The following is a 17390-nucleotide window of genomic DNA, read 5'->3' as shown; positions in this document are numbered from 1 at the left end:
ATACGCCCCAACCCCTTGTTTCCTCTCTTGAAATATATTTTACTCTCCTCTCTCTAACCCTCCGACTGTCATTTAATGATTTTTTTAATATTAAAGAAGAAGCAAAAAAACAGGAAGAGGAAAAGGAATTGGTTGGGTCACTGGTTGAGAAAAAAACTGCCTACTGAAGGATGCACTGGAAGGAATGGTGAATGAGAGAAGAGTTCGGTGTAGAAGAAGATCATAGACGACATTAAGATTTATAAATAATATGAGGAAATAAAGAGGAAGGCAGAAAATAGGAAACACTGGAGAAAGCTGGGTTTGCAGTGAAAGATCTGCCCTTGGGCAGATCACTAAATGAATTAAATGAGTGAAGTAAAGAAATTGTTTTGCTTTACATTTTAAGGTCAACCTAGAGCATCCACCAGCCACTGAACGAATATTGCACACTTTTATCACTGCCAATGTTGCGCTATAAACCAATTTCAATACTTTTATGACAATCACAACACATTTCAGATCTTATTGTATCATACATACAGAATTATTACTGCATTAACACATTTAGTATATATCACGAAACATGTAAAATGTAATTATTATGAAAGTCGCCATATTCTTTCTGGAATTAGTACGATCCACTTCCACTAGATAGCAGCAGACATGATTGACAGGGCCGGCAATACTTGAAAACGAAATTATACTAAATGTGAGGAATGTTACTACAGGTGCATAGTATTATATGACAGGTTAGGTTAGGTTTGATTAAGTGTGTATTATGTGTCATGTTAGGTTAGGTTTGATTAAGTGTGTAGTATTATGAGAGAGGTTAGGTTAGGTTTGATTAGGTGTGTAGTATTATTACTATGTTGGCAATACTGAAACCCACTGTTACATTGAAGAAATATGGCGGTATTCTTCCTTCACGCACGACGATTTTCGTATATAAGTAAGGTACGTATTTAGGGCTTATAGCTCTCCCAGTGATCACATCAATTTCTACTAATCAATACTATAAATCCAAGGCATTTTCAAAGTATTTTATAAAGTTCCTATAGTGGTTGGCAATAAGAAATCTTCACCCCACCGTAGATGCACATTTGTCTCGAATCTTGGAGTGTGCATTTGCAGCATTTCTTGTTTTTGAACCATTATTTTATATAATTCTGGATTTCAGTGCTGCAGAGGTGAACAATAATTTTTGCTTATGAACATCAAACAAAATACATTAGGAACAGCAAGAAATGATCTAAGATCTGTACAGATCTCCGCATACAAAACTTAGACACCCATATGCAGTATGGCTCCATAGAGACAAAATTTTTTTCTCCCCATACCATTAATTAAAAAAGTTGCAGATTCCCATACGATATATGGCCCCGTATGGCCTCCATGACAGCACTGCCGTTAGTGAAGTTCTCTCCACTCTTGCTTTCTCATTTCTCACTCTTCGAAACTTAAATACTGATGATGAACGCGTGTTCAGTGAAGTGAATTTGACCAAATTTAATTTGCGAAATAAATTAAAATTGGAACACTTTATGCAGTTATGTGTATTAAATTCGACTTGAAAAGAGTCAACAAATGTTCTCAAAGTTAAACAAATTAGTACCTTTCAGTCATATAGCCTACACCCGCAGCGACGACTCGAGACGATGATGTGATCTTTGAAGAAGATGAAGAACAGAAAATGTTGTCAGCCTTCATATAGGATTACAATTTATGAATAATGGGACGTATCTTGGTGAAGTTTTATTAATGTACTGCCAGTATAGGAAATTAAAAACAAACACTGAAAATACCTTAGTTTTGTAGTGTGGAGTAGTAGAAACTCGATGTGGTCCCACCCAACCCGCCCTAAATAGGTTCCTTACTTATATAGGAAAATGTCGTACTTGAAGGAAGAAGGCGGCCATATTCCGTCGTTGTGACGTTATTTGAGGTGGAGTGGGAGAATGATTGCAGTGTCGCCAACTGTGGTAACCATTCATATTATCTTACACACCTAACAAAACCTAACCTAACCTAACCTAACCTAACGTGCTACACACCTATTGTAACATTCTTAACGTTTAGCACACCTGTTGTAACATTCCTCACAGTTTCATTTCGTTTGCCGATATTGGCATCCCTGCTACGCCTGTACCACATCGTCTGCTGGAATTCTGAGTCCATCTAGTGGAAGTGAAGTGAAACTGCGACTCTGTTAATTACGTTTCCGAAATTGTTTCTGTGTTATCTGAAAGAAGTATTGTGTCATTGTAGTGATAATTGCATTTATATTGTACAATAAAAATTGAAATGTGTCGTGGCTGAAATAAAAGTGTTCTAAATTGACCTCCAAACGCCACAATCCCAGTGATAAACGTGTGAATATTCGTTGGGAGTGGCAGTTCACAATCAAAGACGTTGTAGGATTCATAATCCTAATTATAGGTAATAAAACTTGACCCGTATCTTTTATTAGTACATTAACACAAATGCTCCCATATAAATAAAATTAATAAAATTTATTTTTTGGTAATTTTCTGGTGATTTTTTGCTATTATTTGGTGACATTTCATTTGACGAGTTGGCAACACTGACAGTAGCTTAGTAGCGTCATTGGTGATTTGCGTCCTGAGGAGCTCGAACGTGTGAAGTCTGGGCGGCAACTGAAGGTGATAGCAACAGCTTTTGTAAGTCCATTGTTTTGCTTTTATTATGAAAACAGAAGTATTTTTACTTCATAATTCACGGTTCTTATGCAAATCAAGTACAGGTGTTAGTGTTTAACGATTGCAGAGGCAACTAGGTTTTGGTAGGAGAATACCGAGTTCGAATCTTTTGTTCCTCGACGCGCCATTTTGTATTCGTGGGTATAAAGTTGTACGTCGTTTTAGATTTTGCTATTTTAACGTAGCCTACGTATATGGTCACACTTATTGTAATATTATTATTTAAACTTCTATAAATAATTATGCGGACAATCTAGAGCATCCACCATCCACTGAACGAATATTGCACACTTTTATCACTGCCAATGTGGCGCTATAAACCGATTTTCAATACTTTTATCACAACCACAACACATTTCAAATCTTATTGTACCATATAAGTTATAGAGAATTATTACTCCATGAACATATTTAGTATATCACGAAACATGTAAAATGTAATTGCTTCTTTTTCGAATTAATAGTATTAGTACGATCCACTTCTACTAGATGGAAACCGACACGATTGGCAGAGCCGGCAATACATGAAAACGAAATGATGTGAGAAATGTTACTACAGGTGTGTAGTGACAAGTTAGGTCAGATTTTATTAGGTGTGCATTACGTGACAAATTAGGTTAGGTTTGATTAGGTGTGTAGTATTATGAAAAAGGTTAGGTTAAGTTTGATTAGGTGTGTATTATTACTATGTTGGCAACACTGAAATCCACTTTACATTAAAGAAATATGGCGGTATTCTTCGTTCAGACACGACGATTTACGTTTATAAGTAAAGTACGGTATGTATTTAGGGTGCGTCGGGTGGGATTACAACTCTCCCAGTGATCACATCAATTTCTACTACTTAATGCTTTAAATCCAAAGCATTTTCAAAGTATTTTTTATTTATTTATTTGTGGCTGGGACATAAGAAAGATTCACCAATTACTCTCTCAGATGTCGTAATTTAATATTTTTAACCCGGTAGTGGTGAGGTATTTTTCTAGTCACGTAACTGGTGAGGTGGGGATTGTACTTACCTCAGCTTAGAAGCTTGTATCGTAGCACTCAGATAATCAAACTGAATATTTAATTTATATAATCAAGTACTTATATTCATTTTAACTAGGTTTTCTTCAAAATTAGGGAAGCAGACAGCATAATAAGCAATGAAAATATATATATATATATATATATATATATATATATATATATATATATATATATATATATATATATATATCCGCACATCGACCAGGCGCAAGCTTCTTTTCTTACAATAGCTGGGGTACTCACAGCCACCACCTCACCAATTGCGGGTTAATTTTAAAATGCGGGAGTAAAATGGACGAATATAAAACTGAATCAACTTCGACAGCTATTAAGAACAATACCATCCATCGTAGACCTAGGCCTATAATGTAAACTAAAAATACAACTACCTATTTATGTTTCAAATGTCATAATCAATATCGATGTTTATACATCAGAATAAGGTACCGTACTCTTAATGCCACGACCAAACAGACTGAGTTACCTAAACTGTATTTTTGGTAATTCTCCAGTAAAGCTACACCGAAAAGGCATAAATTTATTTTCTTTTACTGGCTTCATTGTTATTTATTTATATAGTGACAGTGATTTCAGTTTGCAGCCACAAATACTTTCATCTTAAAAATCGTTCGATATTTAGGCCTACCTCAATTTTGTAATGAACTTTGCTGTAGCCCGCCCCCTTACATATTAGCCCCCCTCTTACGTATTACAAATTTCGATATAAGTTTCCAGAGAGACCTGTTCCAGCTGCCAGTAGGCCTACAACAAGAAGACTTTATAAGAAGTTCATACGGACAGGTTCGGTAAACGATGAAAAAGTGAAAAGTGAATGCCGTGTTCTGTCGGAAGAGGAATTAGACGAGATTAGCAAAAGATTTGAACACACTCCTCAAAAATCCCTCAGAGTTTAGCGCAGGAAACTGGAATAAATAAAAATTATGCTCGTGTAGCGACAAAATTACTTAAATTAAGGCCGTACAGAATGCAACGAACTTAAAACAGAATATAAGAGATGCAATAAATTCTATCAGTGCTGAAGAACTTCCGAGAGTGACTGCGAATTTGATAAGAAAAACATGTCAAATGTATGTTGCAGTAAATGGAGGACACTTTGAGCAACGAATGTGAGCTTGGTAAGTATTGTAACTTCTAAGCATTGTAACAGTAGAATTGTAGGCCTAAAAGTGTCGGAGACGCGCGCATGTTCCTCGCGGTAACCAACACATTGACAGCCGTGCCGGCTCTGGGCGAAAACCCGAGCGTCCCCAACTAACTTCACTGTACTGCCTGAAACATCGTTTGAGTAAAACTGTGGCTCTTGTGAAGCTTAGGATTCCGTTCTAATTTTTTTTTCACGAGGTCTTCTGGTAGTTCGTAGTTGTGATAACATTTCCCGTCCTTCATGATCTCAAACCTAACATTATTATTATTATTATTATTATTATTATTATTATTATTATTATTATTATTATTATTATTATTATTATCCAAATATTGAAACCCTATTTTACCTTTGGTATATTAGGGTTGTAGTTTGTTACATGTGAAATACATTATGTAGAGATAATACAAAATTTTAAAGAAGTAGTAGTAGGCATGAGTCATAGTTACAATATAAATACACTAATTAATAGACAGTAAACAATACTAAATACGTTATGCAATAATTACATTCAGTTAAAACAAAATTAAATAAAATTAGAAATTATAATCGAAGGTGTAGAGAAATTGCACGAATATTACATAAATTTGAGATTTTATACATAATTTTAAGCAACAGTAAAGAGAAAATGCACAAAATTGGCTTAGTTAAAAATTAAACACCTATGATATAGGTGGTTTGCGATAGTAAAGAAATAAAAACAAAATTACTTACGGTTACAAACTATATACAGTACCTGTCATCAAATACTGAACAATAGTAAAATCTATAATACAAACATAGTTATTGTTGTTATTACTATTATTATGTCCCAAAGAGAGACACCTTGTTTTAGATAGTGCATTAGGATTTTTATATCATCATTAATTTACGTACACTTAATAGCTACAGTGGTGTATAAACTCTGTGAATTGTTTATAACAACATTTTTTCCTAAGTAAATGGTAAAGGGGTGTGCAGTAATTTAAATTGCAGTCCGAGATATGATATCTTAAAAAGTGTCTTTTTCTTTCGAACACTGGACAGTGAAAAATCAAATGTTCAATAGTCTGATTGTCTCTGCATATGCACAGAGATTCTTCTGCACTTTTGATCCTAAATCTTTCAAAATAGGAACCGAATTTTCCATGGCCGGTCATAAATTGAGTGAAAATCTAACATTGCACTGTATGTAATGTGTTAACGTTGAATTGGTTTCTTGGTTTCGATTTTCATTAGATTCATCAATCAGCTGACTAAACCCTCTTTGAAGTTCGGTGTTAGAATGGGGAAACGCAGGCCAATAATTGAGTATGTTTTGTAAGAGTTTTTTGCTCTCACATTCGTGTAGAAGTTAATCTACGGCAGTGGTTCCCAAACTTTTTGAAGGTGTCACCCACTTTTGGATGAGACATTTGTTTGCGATCCCCCGCCCCTTTACCATACTAGTAATTATCCCATTTGAAAAATACAAATGCCTGTAAGATCGTGAACAACGATAATTTTACTCAAAACCAATAGATACCATCCAATTTCTGTGTCGATACCTGCAAGACGAGAAATTGCAATATCGTCGTTGCTCCTGCAATAACTCCTATGTGACATATTTATCGATTTTCAGATTTTTGCTCTATTAAATAACTTAAATAGTGATACAGCAAATGATAAAAATATCCTATATGTAATTATATTTCTTTGTTTCGAAAATGTAAGAAACCTGAGTCTCCTATGTACTGCTGCCATAGGATGAATAAATGTGTTTTTTCTTCCTACTGAAAAATTGTATCTTTTGCACATAAACTTAGAGTTATTGCAGGAACAACAACTATACGCAAACCTTCTTTTTTTTTTTGCACGATCGTGTTTTTTGCTGTATTTACAGCTATTGTTGTTAGGCCTTGAAAGTTAAAATTCTCACATAGAAACTTGTTGCTAGGGAAACCATTCTTCATAACATAAAAGTATACTGAAATACACCCATTACAGTGCGCTTATTGTTACTTAGTTACAATTACAGTGCAGTTTAGCGAAGGCTTTGGAATAATACTGCTCTAAATTTTCATTGCAAAATATATTGTATTTGCAATTTTAAAAATATGAACTTGAAAAAAATATTTTACAATACACGTTTGTGAAGTGCATGACAAAATCTCATAAATTTCAAACTTGTCCTCGATTTTGTGAAAAGTACTTCTCAACATTGTATCGTAATATACTATTTCATTTATTTTTGGCTTCTTTGACTGGTCTTCCTTTCTGATATATTTTTTTCAAATACTTAGAACACTTGAAATAGTAGTTTGCGAAGCCAAGATGTTAACATAACAGCCAGAGATAAACTCGACGGATTTATAAGGAAACTTGGTAGACATTACTCTTTGTCTTTAGCCTACTCTTTCGAATTCTGCACACTTCAACACCAAATTACCTTTCGTCTCGTTTCTCTTTCTTATAGCCTACTCTAATCACGACGTAAATACCAGATCACTTAATTGTGGCACGTTAAGTACACTTTTTCAAAGAACATCTTGTTATTCATCATCTTTTACAGTATCCACCTCGCGACAATGGAATTCCTTGTCACAAAGTATTAGGGACTGCAAGACAGTAAATATTTTCAAAAACAGCTTAAAGCAGTGGTTCCCAACCGGTGTGTCGCGCAGCCCCATGAGGTGTGTCGCGAAATTTTGGAATTGAGAAATAAATTTTATGCCATCCAGAAAGTCTCTTTATAATGCATTTTTTATTTACAACTGTCTTTGATATGGTACATCTTATTTTGAGACAGACTTTACCAACGAAATGTGAACACCTGCAACAATGCTCATTTTATTTTTTTTTGCCTGGCGATAATTCGAATGAAAGTGAACACCTGCAACAATGCTTAGTAATTCGTTTATTTTTCCCACTTAGTGAAATATCTTATCAAAATGAAAAAGATGTGAACAAGAAAATTACCAAATTTACACAAATTCTAGGAATAATAAACAATGCATTAAAAGCTAAATTAGTACAAAAATCTACAAGAATAAAAAATATATAATACACTAGTATTACCCACCCTTTTATACGGAAGCGAGATTTGGTCATTAAAGAAAAAAGACATGAACAGAATCAAAGCAACGGAAATGAAATTTTTGAGGAGGACAGCAGGATATACTCTTTTAGACCGAAAAAGGAATGAAGAAATTTTAGAACAATTAGAAGTAGAGTCAGTAGAAGAAAAAATCAGCAGATACAAATTCAATTGGCTAGATCATGTAAGAAGAATGGAAAATTCAAGAATCCCAAAAATTATGATGCAATATAAACCTAGAGGACATCGTCGACCAGGAAGACCTTTAAGTAGACTGCTAGATGGGGCCGAAACAGGTCTACAGAGGCCTAATTCGTGAAGGATGATGATGATGATGACAGTAATAAACAGAGTTTAGAATCGTCCGAACATTTTTGTCAGTTTTAGAGATGAGCTTAAACGATATTTTCAAGTATCTATGACAACTGTGACTGTGACAATTAAATATCTGTGACTTTTATCGGTGATTTTGTCACACCGATATTTTAGATCGATAAGTAAGCACAATATACATGAATTAGACCGATATTTTGTCACACCGATAAAAATTAACAGGAAATATTAAAGAGCAATGAAATGTGAATGCGATTTCTCTATACACACCACACATCAATGATTTATATGAGAAAATCCAACAAATAAATTATGTATATGTACCATTAACAAATAAATACCTACCTAACTAAACAGTAACATGTCGAAAGTTAACCTCATGTACCAAGAGGTTATATTGTAGATAGTGAATCATTTGATAATTTTTAAATGTAGTTGGATATGGAGAAATTGAGGTTATGTGATTATTCTAATCGTTTTAAAATTGATCCTTTTGTTGTATATATAATGAATAAATTATTTTAAGTCGTGCATTAAACATTATAATATTGAGTCATAGAATAAAATTTAACGAAACATACTGTAAGTATTCGGAAAAATATTGGAAAATAATTACAAAACAAAACAGTTGATCAAACAGGATTTTACATAAGATAAAGTACTGGTAACAAATATTATTATTATTATTATTATTATTATTATTATTATTATTATTATTATTATTATTATTTAAATCGTACCGCCCGATAGCTGTTATTGTATCATGCTCATGCGCAAACTCACGACGTAGAGGAAAAAATATCAGTCACAGAGTACTAAATACGGAGCAGATTTCGATAGCGATATTTTGTCACAGATATTTCATGTCATCAGTCACAAGTTTATCTGTGACAAAAAAATACCTGTGACAAAATATCGGTTTGTGAAATATCGACCATCTATAGTCAGTTTCAGTATATACGTGTGAGCGGGTGATGTTGCGACTATTTTATCAAAAGTGCTTTATTTAGATTTTATCATGGACAAAGTTTTAATTCGAAAAAGACAATCTGAATCAAGTTCTGGGTTAGATGGCAGTACTGCTAATTCAAATAATGTGAGCGAAAATTCCCTGCTTTTCGTTAATATAGTATGAATACTTGCAATATGGTTTTACCTGGCGTGGAGATGAATATATACAAAATCCCGAGTGTCTTATATATGGAAATGTTTTGTCAAAACAGTCATTCGTGCCGAATAAACTGAAAATACATTTAGAACTTTCGTTTTGAACGTCATACTTGTGTGAATCAGCATTTTCTACCATACCAATAGTGAAATCTAAACAAAGGAATAGACTGCTGGATCTTGAAGATGATTTACGTATTGGCCTGTCAACCACGTATAGAGAAACTCTGTGCAATCCACAAAGCGCAGACTTCATATTAATTCAAATAGGTGAGTTTTCAAAAACGATAATGAAAATCTTTTATCGGACATCCAGTATATATAGGTTGGGATTTTTGACACATACCTTTGTTTTTTTCTAATGCCAATAAGTTGCTGCTTGTTTTTTTTTTCCGGTTGCATGTTAACATCGACCTATCTACGACACTGGATGTCCGACACTACATAGAAGTTTTCAGTGCTTTTTTTTTTTCTCTCGGGGAAGGCGCTGGAACGGCAATCCGGCACTTTGTTGCATTCTTCATCATGGAATCGAAATATGTGTGAATATCAACGATTTCAATACCGGTATAATTTTTCTTTGAATTCCGCTTAGACCTTGAAAGTCTTAGTTGGACGAAAAGAAGGTTAAAAACGACAAAATTCCCGTGCAGTGAATCTCCCCGTCCGCTATAAAATATTCTACACAGAGCTCCACCATATTTTTCTCCAGAAGAAAAGCATTGATTAATAATAATAATAATAATAATAATAATAATAATAAACGTGTCACGATATCGTGGGAGTTCAGCAAAGTGTGTCGTCAGTCAAAAAAGGTTGGGAACCAATGGCTTAAAAGATAACCTTCTTAGCAATTCACTCCAATCATACTGACTTAAACTATCACTGACTACATTGTTACTTCTTCCTTTCGACTTCATCCTGATAGCGCTGTATTTTCAAAATTGTCTCATAATAATCTCTTTCAATTATCTAATATTATTTGAAATATATTAAAATTTTATGTATTTTAGTTTAATTCTGCTACACATTTTGTATTTCATTGTTTAATTAATAGTCCATAATATTTTGCTGTTTAATTCATAAATAACTCCTGTATACATGTAACTCTTATCTAAATCAAATTGTTGAATTCTTTGTAGCTTGTAAGTTCATACATATTCTTTTTATTTTATTGGGTATTTTACGACGCTGTATCAATATCTGAGGTTACTTAGCATCTGAATGATATGAAGGTGATAATGGCAGTGAAATGAGTCCAGGGTCCAACACCGAAAGTTACCCAGCATTTGCTCGTATTGGGTTGAGGGAAAACCCCGGAAAAAACCTCAACCAGGTAACTTGCCTCAACCAGAATTCGAACCCGGGCCACCTGGTTTCGCGGCCAGACGCGCTGACCGTTACTCCACAGGTGTGGACTCATACATATTATGTCTGTATACTTTTTGCTGCTTGGGTGGAAGAGAAGGCCTTACGGCCTTAACTCTGCCAGCTAAAATAAATTATTATTATTATTATTATTATTATTATTATTATTATTATTATTATTATTATTGTTATTATTATTATTATTATTGGACAAAAAGCGAATTTATTCATTTCAGTGCATTAAAGAACTCACGGAAAATTTTGCTACGTATCGTAGTTTCTGTCAGATGCGTTTCCTGTTCACTGCAGGCTAAAGCAAGGAGATGCACTACCATCTTTACTTTTTAACTTTGCTCTAGAGTATGCCATTAGGAAAGTTCTGGATAATAGAGAGGGTTTGGAATTCAACGGGTTACATCAGCTGCTTGTCTATGCGGATGACGTGAATATGTTACGAGAAAATCCACAAACGATTAGGGAAAACACGGGAATTTTACTGGAAGCAAGTAAAGAGATAGGTTTGGAAGTAAATCCCGAAAAGACAAAGTACCTATATGATTATGTCTCGTGAAGAGAATATGTACGAAATGGAAATATAAAAATTGGAAATTTATCTTTTGAAGAGGTGGAGAAGTTCAAATATCTGGGAGCAACAGTAACAAAATAATATAATATAATATAATATAATATAATATAATATAATATAATATAATATAATATAATATAATATAATATAATATAATATAATATAATAAGTATAATATAATATATAATATAATATAATATAAATGATACTAGGCAGGAAATTAAACACAGAATAAATATGGGAAATGCCTGTTATTATTCGGTTGAGAAACTTTTATCATCCAGTCTGCTGTCGAAAAATCTGAAAGTTAGAATTTATAAAACAGTTATATTACCGGTTGTTCTATATGGTTGTGAAACGTGGACTCTCACTTTGAGAGAGGAACAGAGATTAAGGGTGTTTGAGAATAAGGTGCTTAGGAAAATATTTGGGATTAAGAGGGATGAAGTTACAGGAGAATGGATAAAGTTACACAACACAGAACTGCACGCATTGAATACTTCACCTGACATAATTAGGAACATTAAATCCAGACGTTTGAGATGGGCAGAGCATGTAGCACGTATGAGCGAATCCAGAAATGCATATAGAGTGTTAGTTGGAAGGCCGGAGGGAAAAAGACCTTTAGGGAGGCCGAGACGTAGATGGGAAGATAATATTACAATTGATTTGAGGGAGGTGGGATATGATGATAGAGAATGGATTAATCTTGCTCAGGATAGGGACCAATGGCGGGCTTATGTGAGGGCGGCAATGAACCTCCGAGTTCCTTAAAAGCCAGTATGTAAGTAAGTATCGTATGATACGAAAAGTTTTGTTTATTTTTCAGAATACAAAATAAATGTTGTTGAATTTTGTATTTGTTGTATTTTCTAAATCATCTCGCGACTCCCTCAGCTCTTAAGACGACCCCCCCAGGGGGTCGCGAGCCATATTTTGGGAAACATTGATCTACTGAATTAACGGTTCAAATTAGTAGTGTTTTCGCATTTACTTTTGCCTAATAACAGATAAGAAATAGTCTAATTTATTAGTGTCCAGCATTTTTTTTTTTTCACAAAAAATTAAATTTGTTTCGAAATATAAAAGTAACCCTTACCAACATTCAGTTTCAGTGATCGCTTTTGTGATGATCGTTGTTTGAGTGTGTGCTTGTTAAGCGATCAGTAAATCTGATATAACTATTGATAATGGAAAAGTTTCTAGTGAAGAAAACTGTCTAAAATAAAACTACAGTGAACTGAAACAATGATAAAATGGGTGGTATTAATGGCAATAAAGCTAATAGCTGTAAAGATAAACGAAGTGTGAGCAAAGCAGTGAAAGGGAAAGATATTGTCTAAAGACCGTAATTGAAGGGTTCAGAGCCATAGTGGGCCAAGCGCCATTTATTAAAAACGGAGAAAGCAAGGGTTAAAGTTAAGTGAATAAAATAGTTTAATGACGATTGCCATATCATTTAGTTTTAATGTGTATACTTTATATTATTTGCTATATGTTTCCACTGAATTATGCTAATAACTTCATTTTAACCCTTGTTTTCTACGGTTTTAGTAAATGGCGCTTGGCCCACTATGGTTCTGAGCCCTTCAATTTTCAGTAATTTTGAGTTAATTAATTTTAATGTGAACTATATGAAAAATCAGACGATGTTTTCTCAAAAATACGTAAAGAAATTTTCATTATTATACAAACAAAAATTTTACTGTAAAAATGCAATATTATTAGTTTTAATATATTAGAACGTATAATAAAGTAAATGTAACATTATGGGTGAAATAAAAATTCTGGCATAATTGTTAAGTGGAGTGTTGTTTTATAAAGACAGCTGTATTGAAAGCATGTCACAATAATTAATTAAATCTACCAAAGTGATGTATCAACGTTTGATTGTAGTTGCAGAAAATTCCATTTAAGAATTTAAAAATATTCATTCAAAATATAAACTGACATTAAAAAATATAATGTGGCCGATTGGAAGAGACGAAACATGATGACCATTTTCGTCTTCTCAGGTGAATTCATGACCAATAAATATAGGCCTAGCCTAATTCAAAACAGCTTTTTCATATAGTCACATTATTTATTTTCCTCTAATGCCAATTTTAAGTTTTCAAAGATTACCTTCAATTGAAGACATGTGTTCCACAGAATTTTCTTTATTTTCATGCGACAGAAGCGACAGAACTCCTATTTGACCAGCCGTGTTCCAGCTCGTAACAATTATATACACTACACTTATGGAACCATGTTTTTATTATTGTAATTAATATTAGAAAAACGTAAATAATAAATAATAGTTTTTAATATGAAACCTTGGTACGTACACAAAATGGAACGCACAGCAATTTACAAAGAACTGGGCACTATGAAGTTTCTGTCACTATTAGTACACCTTGATTCAGGGATTTTGGCCCATTAAAAAAGTAAGAAGATAGACTAGGAGCGAGTTCCTCATCACTACTGGCGGGCTGGGTCACACAGGTCAGGCCGCGCAGTCATAACACCTAACACTTTTTTCTTATCATGTCGCTGTACACTCTGTCTTAAAATACAATATTCCTCCACACGTCCCGTTAGTAACCACTACGTCTGTTGACAAAACAATGCCATAATGACTTGCATTTTCTTGACACGAGTGTTCTTCAGCTACGAGCACAGATATTATTTCATTCGTCCTCTTTCCTCTTTTTCTCCTATGCACATTTGTGATTAAATTTCTTTCTTATGACGCAACACAAAGCTCGCTCACTAGCCACAACCAAGGACAGGGGCCAATAACGTTGAATCGAGCGTAAGATAACTGAACTGAAGGACAACACGTAAAAACTTGGTGTTTACATAAATCGTTGTAAAATAATTTGAAAGAGATATTATTGTCACAAATATGGAGTTTTCTGCAACTAGAACCTTTATCACCAATAATATTACATTTACTTTATTATAGGCCTAATTTATTGAATCTAACAATAGGCCTATTGAATTTTTACACTAACATTATTACACTTAAAATAAGTGATATAATAAGGTTACTATGATTGACACTGCGTAGGTGTACTCACATGTGTGGGAGCTCGGCGTTATCTTGCCCGATAATTCATGACCTGCGAGTGAGGTACTGTTCTCCAACCAGAAGATCAACCGTGAAAGGAATGTGCTTACTATTGCGTCATCTATTGGAGCGAAGTAGGTAGATGATATTATCGTTATAACGTCAGTTTAAAGACCATGCGCTCTCCTGCATGTGTATGGAGAGATTAAAAGACCAGGAGATTAATAGTGATCTAATTTTGTAACTAGGGTAGTATAAACATGTGTCTGTCAACGTTATTGTTTGTGCTGTGAGAGCTAGCCAATAGAGATACGAGTACTCACATGTGTGACCTTATGACATCTTATGATATCAACATTCATTCACAGCATCACCCCCCTCCGTTTCATTCCGGAAAGACTTTCTCGTGGTTGGAGCACAGTACGGGGTCATGAATTTGTTATTGGAAAAGATAACGTGAAGCCTCCACACATCGGAGTTCTTCCAAGCAATGTCTTCACAAACTTACATCAAACTAAGTCATACACGGGCGCCATTTTCGGTTACGTGAGGCACTCGATTTGAAATAGTTTGTTTACTAGGAGAGGAGACTGCAGAGTGCGATGGGAAATATAAACTGCTGTGACCTGCGTCACCTTATCGTAATCGCTAAGGCGGTCAGTGGCGAATTATTAGGAAAGCGCTTGGTTAACATGAGAGACTCGAAAACTTTTATTCAATTTGGCAAATTAATTCGGCAGGTTTAATCATAAACCTCTTTACTACTTCTCCATCATTGAATTGATTTAAGTCGCAGGCGAGAAATTGCGTAACTAGCCAATCATATTCCATCACGTTGTCTACGTTTATTTTCTTGAATATTCTGGCGTTTATCAAGATTACGTAATAGATTTGCACGTTCTCGACCTAAAATAATTTCAGAAAATCATATTTCGTTTTCTACGCACATTTGATATTTTATATATATATATATATATATATATATATATATATATATATAAATTTCTTTTGGAAATAATACGTACAAACAACATTTAATTCCTCGTACCTTTCAATGCAGCGTGTTAAGGTATAATGTCGTATTTAGTATACTATGCAAATGTTAAGGTCATAAATTTTCTTCGGAATAGTACGAAAAAATAACATTTAATTTGTCTTATCTTCTAATTCAGCATTTTCTTTATGACATAAGGAGTAATGTCGTTGTATATTAAATATTTTATTAATGCCTAATAGAATTTTCGAGCATAACATACATCGTATGTTCTCCCCTTCTAAACAGCAAAAGAACTCTTCCTCCCATTTCTCATGAAATAATCATTTTCTAACGCGTACACACTGCTTTGATAATGCCATTATGCCACCACTGATATTGCTTATGAAACTGATATAGAACCTGCCTACGCCTAGGAGCTACGTGAGGGAGGAACTGAGACTGTGAAGATGATGTCACTCAGAGCGATAAGCTCTGTTAAGGTCAATGAGGCACTAATTCTCAAGTGAGGCACGATGCCCATGTATGAACTAAGTAAATGAGTAAAGTGATAAACAGTGGATAAACACCAACATAATATATATTATATTTTATCTCTGCCTGTGTCCAATGCAGTGTTGCCAGAAACTCTACCTTGATTTTCTCACAAAGAAGCATACAATTTTTCACACAACTGAGATTTTTCTCACAGCCTAAATAAACACATACTAATAAAAAAAACAGTAATTACTCGTGCGGCTCACGACAGAAAGAACTTGGCTCTAAGATCAAACTGCGCATGCGCGGACTTGGTTAATAAAAACCTAAACTAATCATACCTAACCTTCGTATATGCAAGATGTGTAACCGGTATATGAAGGGAACTGCTTGATTTGATCTGGAATGTGCACGCGAAAATAAATTTCACTAAGGACCACGCTGGCACTGCATGAGAAGTCCGAGCATGCGCAGTTTGATCTCATAGCCAAGTTCTTCCTGTCACAGTCCCGCCTGCAATAACAGGCCTATAATTATGTACAGTACGATTATTTAGTCCTGACAGTCGCCGACAATGTGCGCCTTGGTCAGGCGAGTCCATTAAGTTACACCAAGGGATGTTCAGGTTAGTCTGTTGCCTGCAGTCAGAGCGATCGGATATCGCACATGCTGTATAGCTTTGTTTTTCCAGTACAGTTAAGCTGTACTGCATTCCTTTACCGACCGCTCGCCCTTATCTCTACTCCGGAACTCTTCCCACTACACCTATTATTTCCCCTCTTTCGCGTCGCTGAGCTGTCAGGACTAAATAATCGTTCTGGAAGTAAAAATATTATCACCAGACATCGGATTCTAGGGCAAATGCCTATTTTGTTTCTTTAGGAGAAAAGTAAAAATAATTATTAATATTTGTGTTTCATGGAAATTGAAAGGTATTCAAAGAGTTTTATAGTGCCCTAAAATGCCCTAAAACGGTTATTAGAGCCTAATTTGTTAATATTCGCCTAAAAATGCCTAACTCACTGTAAAGTTTCGCATTTTACTCTTACTTTTTATAATTTATACATGCATTCACTGCGAAATTTAAGACATTTAAAAAGTGGAAAATTTGCTTCACACCGGCCATGAAACCATTGATAAAAGAAACAAAATGTTTTGAATCTCACGACACTCGCAATAGATTTCACCGAATTTAACATGTTTGGAGGCATAAATGCCGACAAAGAACCAACCTTAGTTTTGAAGCAGGCAACAATCACAACATGTGATATACTATACTATAAAAATGACTGTTTTTGGTCTGAAACCGATTAGCTGTACTGCCCTTCAGAGTGTCATAAAATCACAATTTTTGGAGAAAGAGTGTTTTTGAAATATTTATGAAAAGTCGTAAAACTGCGAATTAGTAGGGTAAACCGTTACAAAATATTTAAAAGAATGGCCCTCCTAGTGTTAACACTAC

At 34.3% G+C, this 17390-nt stretch overlaps 1 protein-coding gene across 1 annotated transcript in view; it reads left to right on the top strand.

Moving 5' to 3' along the window:
- Positions 1-2599: 2599 nt before the first annotated feature.
- Positions 2600-17390, top strand: part of LOC138698270 (uncharacterized) — a 39790-nt gene continuing 24999 nt past the window's right edge. The window contains exon 1 of the mRNA XM_069824057.1: positions 2600-2664. The gene's annotated coding sequence lies outside the window, so the exon portion shown is untranslated. The remainder of the gene's footprint in view (positions 2665-17390) is intronic.

The sequence above is a fragment of the Periplaneta americana genome, chromosome 4 (assembly GCF_040183065.1).
Source record: "Periplaneta americana isolate PAMFEO1 chromosome 4, P.americana_PAMFEO1_priV1, whole genome shotgun sequence".
Taxonomy (NCBI): Eukaryota; Metazoa; Arthropoda; class Insecta; order Blattodea; family Blattidae; genus Periplaneta; species Periplaneta americana.
Note: the sequence above shows the minus strand (reverse complement) of the source record. Positions and strands in the feature narration are given on the sequence as shown.